Source organism: Chanodichthys erythropterus, chromosome 8 (assembly GCF_024489055.1).
Source record: "Chanodichthys erythropterus isolate Z2021 chromosome 8, ASM2448905v1, whole genome shotgun sequence".
Lineage (NCBI taxonomy): Eukaryota > Metazoa > Chordata > Actinopteri > Cypriniformes > Xenocyprididae > Chanodichthys > Chanodichthys erythropterus.
The window spans coordinates 39,821,172-39,828,440 of NC_090228.1; the positions used below are offsets into that span (position 1 = coordinate 39,821,172).

Here is a 7,269-nt window from a genome sequence, read left to right on the forward strand (position 1 = left end):
AAAGCGTTCTGAAAACTCCAAAGTTTATTGACTCTGAATGGATCCATCCAGACGTTACATTGATTTATGAGTACATTTAGGTTGTTTAATTTGTAATTTTGTCCTATAATAGCAAATTGTTTTGTTTCATTGTCAAATCTAGTTCTCCTGCAATATTTTATTGGCTTGATTTGCTGCTCAATAAACATTTATGATTATTTTCAATGTTGAAAACAGTTGTGTACTGTTTTTTCAAGATTACTTGATGAATAGAAAGTTCAAAAGAACAGCATTTATCTGAAATACAAAGCTTCTGTAGCATTATACACTACCGTTCAAAAGTTTGGGGTCAGTAAGAATTTTTTTTTTTTTTTTTTGAAAAGAAATTAAAGAAATGAATACTTTCATTCAGCAAGGATGCATTAAATCAATCAAAAGTGGCAGTAAAAACATTTATAATGTTACAAAAGATTAGATTTCAGATAAACACTGTTCTTTTGAACTTTCTATTCATCAAATAATCCTGAAAAAAAATATTGTACACAAATATTTTGTACAATTATACACATTAAATGTTTCTTGAGCAGCAGATCAGCATATTATAATGATTTCTGAAGGATCATGTGACACTGAAGACTGGAGTAATGATGCTGAAAATTCAGCTTTGCATCACAGGAATAAATTACTTTGTGAAATATATTCAAATAGAAAACAGTTATTTTAAATTGTAATAATATTTCACAATATTACTGTTTTTACAGTATTTTTAATTAAATAAATGTAGCCTTGGTGAGCAGACGAAACTTCTTTTAAAAACATTAAAAATCTTAGTGGTTCCAAACTTTTGGACTGTACTGTATTTAAGTTGATTTTACATAAAATTAGAATGAAATGTAATTTCAAAGATAACTTTTACAGTGTAAAAGATCAGACAGATTGATAATTCCTGATTCTGATGTGTTTTATCTCCATCAGATTCCCATCAGCTCAATCTGGATCTGAACACAGTGAATAAACGCCTCCATCTGTCTGAGAGGAACAGAGTGATAACATTGACTGACACAGAGCAGTCGTATCCTGATCATCCAGACAGATTTGATCATGTGTATCAGGTGTTGTGTAGAGAGAGTGTGTGTGGACGCTGTTACTGGGAGATTGAGTGGAGTTGATGTGTCTATATCAGTGTCATATAAGAGCATCAGCAGGAAGGGAGGGAGTAATGAGTGTTTGTTTGGATCTAATGATCAGTCCTGGAGTTTGTCTTGCTCTTCCTCCAGTTACTCATTCAGACACAATAACATACAGACTAAACTCCCAGTAAAGTCCATCATCAGGAGAATAGGAGTGTATGTGGATCACAGTGCAGGAACTCTGTCCTTCTACAGCGTCTCTGGAGACACAATGAGCCTCATCCACACAGTCCAGACCACATTCACTCAACCGCTCTATCCTGGGTTTACTTTTGGTTTTGGATCATCAGTGAAACTGTGTTGATGAATCAGAATAGACTGTAGAGAGATTCTACCCATAATGCTTTGAGCTCATGATGAATCAGTAACAGTCAGATGTTATAGAGTCTCTTATTTCCTCTTCATTACATTAATACTACAGCTGAACTGTCAGTGAAATAACATATGGAGTGGAATAAATGTGTATAATGAATCCTCATATAGACAGTGAGATCAGTGTGTGTGTGAAGAACATGCTTTACTGTATTTACTTAAAAAAATATTGTTTTACGTACTAAAATATGTAAAAATGTGGAGACATTACTGAAGTGATTTGAACAGATATTAACTTGCCTTAATGTGCGCCTAAACACAAGTGTGTTGACCAGGATCTCCAGCAGATGGTGACAGAATTGTCACATGATATTCAATGGATTATATATTTAAAAATGTATAGTTCACCAGTTGTACATAGATATGAATAAAGCATTTTGATTTTGCAGTGTTTGTTCCTGTGTTTTTTGGAGCAGTTTTAAGGAAGTTATGTTCTTGTGTCACGCTCACAAACCAAGCTTACGTTAACATGGGACATTGCTTTCAATGAACTTAAAGGGTTAGTTCACACAAAAATGACATTTTTGTCATTAATTATTCCTCATGTCTTTCCACACCTGTAAGACCTTCGTTCATCTTCAGAACACAAATGAAGATATTTTTGATCAAATCTGAGGGTGTCGGATCCACACATATTCAGCTCCTGGTTTCTCATGTTGGAGCTCTTTTATGTAACTAGTGTATTTATAAGGAGGGAAACACTATCTACTGCTTACAACTTCCTCCTCTCCATCCCAAGAAAAACCACAACATGGGAAAATTATGAGTTCATCTTAGTATTAAAGAAAAGATAAGACATTAGAATGATAAATATCCTCCTGAGACAGAGAGAAATTAGTTTTGTGAATTTAGCTTTTTTATTATTATTATTATTGTCATTACATTAATTGAAGCACAGAAAATAAATGGGAGAAAAAATATTTAAAAAAAAAAATATTTTATTCATGTTATGAAATGTCCACTGTAGTTTTGTTTTGTTTGTTTGTTTCATTCACCTATCAATTTTAAGGTTTCAGGTATTTTTAAAATATTTTATAAAGACTATTCTCAATGATTTGAAATATGTGTAAAATGGCCATAAGTGGATTTTCCTATTCTATACAATGCACTGATACATTGTATCTAATAGAGTGCCCCAGGGATGACGCGTTTTTGTAGGCAAAACCCCGGAAGCGAGTTGGCATTTTAGGACTTCCGGTTCCAACGCCGTAAAGTCTATGGTTTTTTTTAATGGGTTTTTGCTAAATCGCCTGAAATAAGGTCTGTGGTTAACAAAGCCTCTAAATACTTTCACGTTTTGATCTATGACATAAAAAAATCACAAGTGGGTTATAACTGGTGTGTTTTAACTTTTACTGTGTCTTAAAATCGGCGGTTGCTAACAAATTGCTACAAGGGACTACTTCCTTTGGCTGGGACTTTAGACGTCATCATTAAAAATGGGACATTTGGACAGCATTTCTCATGAAAAAGTGGATAAGTATTCATACCCAGCGCAGATCATAATCAGTGAGCATGTTTTTAAATAGAGTTGTTTTCTAAATAAAGTTTGAGGAAGCTTGGTGGTGACGACGTTGATCTGCGACCGTGGTGTGCTGTAGTCCGTTTATAGCCTACTGTTAGCCTTTTATATCTGACGACTTTATTTAGGCTTCAAAATCTATAAATGTTGTGTTAACTTGTAAAGATTATCTTGATAGACAAAACGTGTAAGTGTCATAACCCTTTGTTAAACACAGAGCTTATTTTCTGCGATTTTCCAAAAGTCTATGGGAAAAATGTATAGGCTTTCAGTCGAGGGAACCCGTGCGCCACTAACTTCCAGGTTGGCCTACAAAAACACGTCATCCCTGGGGCACTCTATTTGCATATTGATGTGTATGAAATCAATGCCCTGTTTTGTAAGAGAAAGTAATATTTTGGTTAGAAACCCCATAACATTTTCCTGAGATGCTGATTCATGACAATTAGTCAGTCAGATTTAAATGATAATTACAAAATATTATCATATTTCCATAAGAGTGCTAAATTTGATCATCAATATCAGTCATATTCAAAGACCAAAGAGAGGCAGATGTCCTGCTAAAACTTCGAAACATTTGGTATCTCTGAAAACAGAGAAATTTGCTCCTATATAACGTCCACTACAGTGGATAAAGTCTATGTTTGGGCCTCAGGTACATTATAAATAAAAAACATGTAGAAATGTAAAAGAATTACTTCTACAATACTAACTTGATTTTTAAACCAGCGTAGAGTCATTGAGATTTATGTAAAAATCAAACATGAGGTCCATATATTGTAAGAAGCCCATGTCATTAATTTAGCGGTCATCAACTTCCCTATAAGTTTTATGTCTTCGTTTACAAATGTTGGTACTCGCCGTGCTGACGCTGAACCTGAATGGATTCGTGAACCCAAACAGAGCGGCATTTGTGATAATCAGATAAATGATCACGATAGCAAAGAAAAACTCACCGTTTCTCATTCATCTTTAATATTAAGCATTTGATGTACTGGTTCCATTTTTTATTCCTTTTCCTTAAATTTTGTTTTAGCGGGAACAGCAGTAGTGTCCTCACCACCAGACACTGGAGACGTGCAGTGATAAAGTCACTGGAGTGTGAACGCTACACTTATTATAGACAACTGTTATAATGTCACGTCTGTTTTTGGTTTGACTTCATGCTCATGATTTCTTGTCTTTTATTTTGTAATTTATCATGTCATGGTTCCTTTGTTTCCTGTATTCCGTCATGTGATTCCCTGTTCCCCTCATGTGATCCTTTAATGTGCTCCTTCAGTAGAGTTCTGATTGGCTCTTGTTTCATTAGTTCTGTATGTTCATTGGTTGTGATTGTCATGTGCTCCTCTATCATGTATTCATCATGTGTCTTGTCTAGTCGTGTTCATGTGTTGTTCCATGTTTCCAAGCACTAGGTCTGTTCATAGTCTATTCATGATTTGTTCAAGGTTTGTTTCATGTTTTGAATTTTCTTTAGTTTATATTTCATGTTGGACACTGTAAATACATTGCACTTTCTTTCTCTTCACCATCATCTTCATCTGCTCGTTGCTAAACACGGTTACATATAAAAGAAATATGACACCACATTTTAAAAAATGAATATCCAATTTGTTGGATTTTTGTCATATAATTGAAATGCGTACATCTTAACAACAGAAGGTATTTGAGATTAAATTTCAGAATATAAATGGTTTTTGAGAGTCAGCATTAATGTATAATCACTGTTTGTGTACCTGATACTGCTTGATTCATCTGTGTCGAGCCTAATAGATGTTTATAATGCAGTGTGTGATGATTTCACTTCAGTCCCTTGACAAAAACTTTTTTTTCCATTGGCTTTTGGATTATTGCAGAAAATAAGCTCTGTGATTAACCAAACATGTAAAAATCATAAGCTTTTGTTAAACATGAAAATCTTCACAAATACATACAACTTTTATGAGTATTGAATCCGATCGGCAGAAGTAAAAATAGGTTATAAATGAACTACACCATGGTCACATGACTTCAATATTAGCATTATTAAGCTTCTGACAAATCTTTCAGTCTTTGTTTAAAACATTTTCCTGAAAGTTCAAGTTATGATAGTTTTCTAGAGTGTGATTGTAAACATGAAGCTGTGAAAGCAATAGTGAGTATAGATGAGTTTATCTATTCAGCTGATGACACTTTATGTCCCCGATAACCTCTGTAGTCTCATTTAGCCACTAATTAGCAACTGACTTTTACATTAAAAGCTTTAAAAATAAACCACAAGAGGGTATCGTGTGTGTGTGTTTTAATAAAATGCTAACTTGTTTCCAGGTCTTTGCCTACAAAAACACGTCATCCCTGCACCACTCTATAAACACTGATATATTTTTCTCTATTTTAGCTTGATAGCGCACCAGTACTGCAGACGATTATTAAAATATGAAAAGGAGAATTTGTGACTGGATTAAGAAAAAGGAGTTAAAACTACTAAACTCTGTCATGGAGGAGTTTACAGGAAAGTAAAATGAATGTTGATCTTTTCATTTATGAATCTCTTTTCATTTTTTTTTTATGCCAAGGTGAGCAAAGTAAGCTTTTCATTGTGTGATGAACTCTTACTCAGTACATATGGCAACAAACTTCACGTGACGCAGCCAGTGTAGACAGTAATTACTGGTTATAATGGGTTCTATTTTGTTTTGTCGCGTCGCTGGAGTCCAGTTCAGACACGGGCAGCATCCGAAACTGCATATACTTCCCTTCTATATAGAAAAACCATTGTAATGGAAACCCAATAATGGGCACCAAAAATGTGTGGCTGAAATAAACAGGCAGAGTGAATACAAAAAGTTTAATTGAATATTTTTTAAACTTGCAAAACAGGAATAATCTGAACCCCATTAAACAAAGAAGAGCTCATTCATACTGGCGGGCAGCACCATTACTCCATGGGGATGAACAAAAACTCACTTACACTTTACTCATTTTCCCATGTGTGGTCATTCTGTGACCGTCACAACCGTGCTTCCAGTGAGAATCTGAAGTGTGCATATGATGGAAACTTTACTGTCCCATGAGCAACTGACGCTAGTAGGTTATGGATAATGACAACATGACAAATCCAAATCATTCATACCACACATATTAATACTATTTAGATTTTTTTACTTGTCATAATTAATTACTCAAAATAAGCATCTACTCAGAATATGTGATTTTGGATGAAGCCAATGTGTAAGGAAACAATGTAAGTGCAGATTTACTAGATGGTGAGTGTGACGGGGCAGTTGCTCAAGTCCCGTAGCCACACCCCCCCATGCACATTCCTGTTTTATAGGGTAAACTGCAATGTTTTTTCATTCTTTCAATGTATTGTTTTTCTTCCTCAAGACATATCAGAATATCATGTGCAGGCATGCACGGAAAGGGTGGATCCAGAGGGATCCGCAGGCATCAATACAGACTGCAAGGCGATGACAGGATAGTGATCCAGTGACAAACATTTTATGGCACATAGATGGGAATCTCAGACTGATTAGGTCGGTGTTTTGTTGATTTATATGGCACATTTCATAGACAACTCAGAGTCCTTCGGAGTCCTTTACATAGAATTAATTAAAATAACACATAAAATATGAAATAAGACAATAAGATTAAAGGTGCTCTAAGTGATCCTGGGTGGAGTAACTTCCTGTTTACGTTCAAAGAGTTGTCAAACAAAGCAGAGGCTAGCTAGAGGTCCCCTACAACATGTAAAAGTTTTTTTTTTTCTCTTCTATATTTGGGTCTTTGAGGGTTAAACTTCTTTTTTTTTTTTTTACCGAGTCTGTGTGGGCGTTGACACTAATTTGCATGGATCGCCTCACAACATTAGCGTTTGAATACAGAGCGCTGTCAGTAGATTTGTTCACATTATAAAAGGTAGACATTTAACTGTTCATAAAGATAAGTTGCTCATGTCTGTTTTTACAAAAGCACAGTATGTTGTTTTGATTGTAAGTGAACATACAAAAGTCGACCTTATACAGTATGACTATAAATGACAGCATAATTTAAAACTATTTCGCTGCTATGTAAAGAAAATACACACCAGCACGTTTGTCGACCCCAGAGGGTTAAAAGGGTTAGTTCACCCAAAAAATTTCTGTCATTAATTACTCACTTTTTTAGTACCTTTCTGGGCATGGAAAAAGGAAATCTTGCTAGCAAGGCCTCACTGCGCCATCA

The 7,269-nt window shown here is 34.9% G+C and overlaps 1 pseudogene; it reads left to right on the forward strand.

Annotated features, from left to right (window-relative positions):
• The window catches only part of LOC137024923 (NACHT, LRR and PYD domains-containing protein 3-like), a 36,935-nt pseudogene extending 35,039 nt beyond the window's left edge, over positions 1-1,896 (forward strand).
• The last annotated feature ends 5,373 nt before the right edge of the window (positions 1,897-7,269 follow it).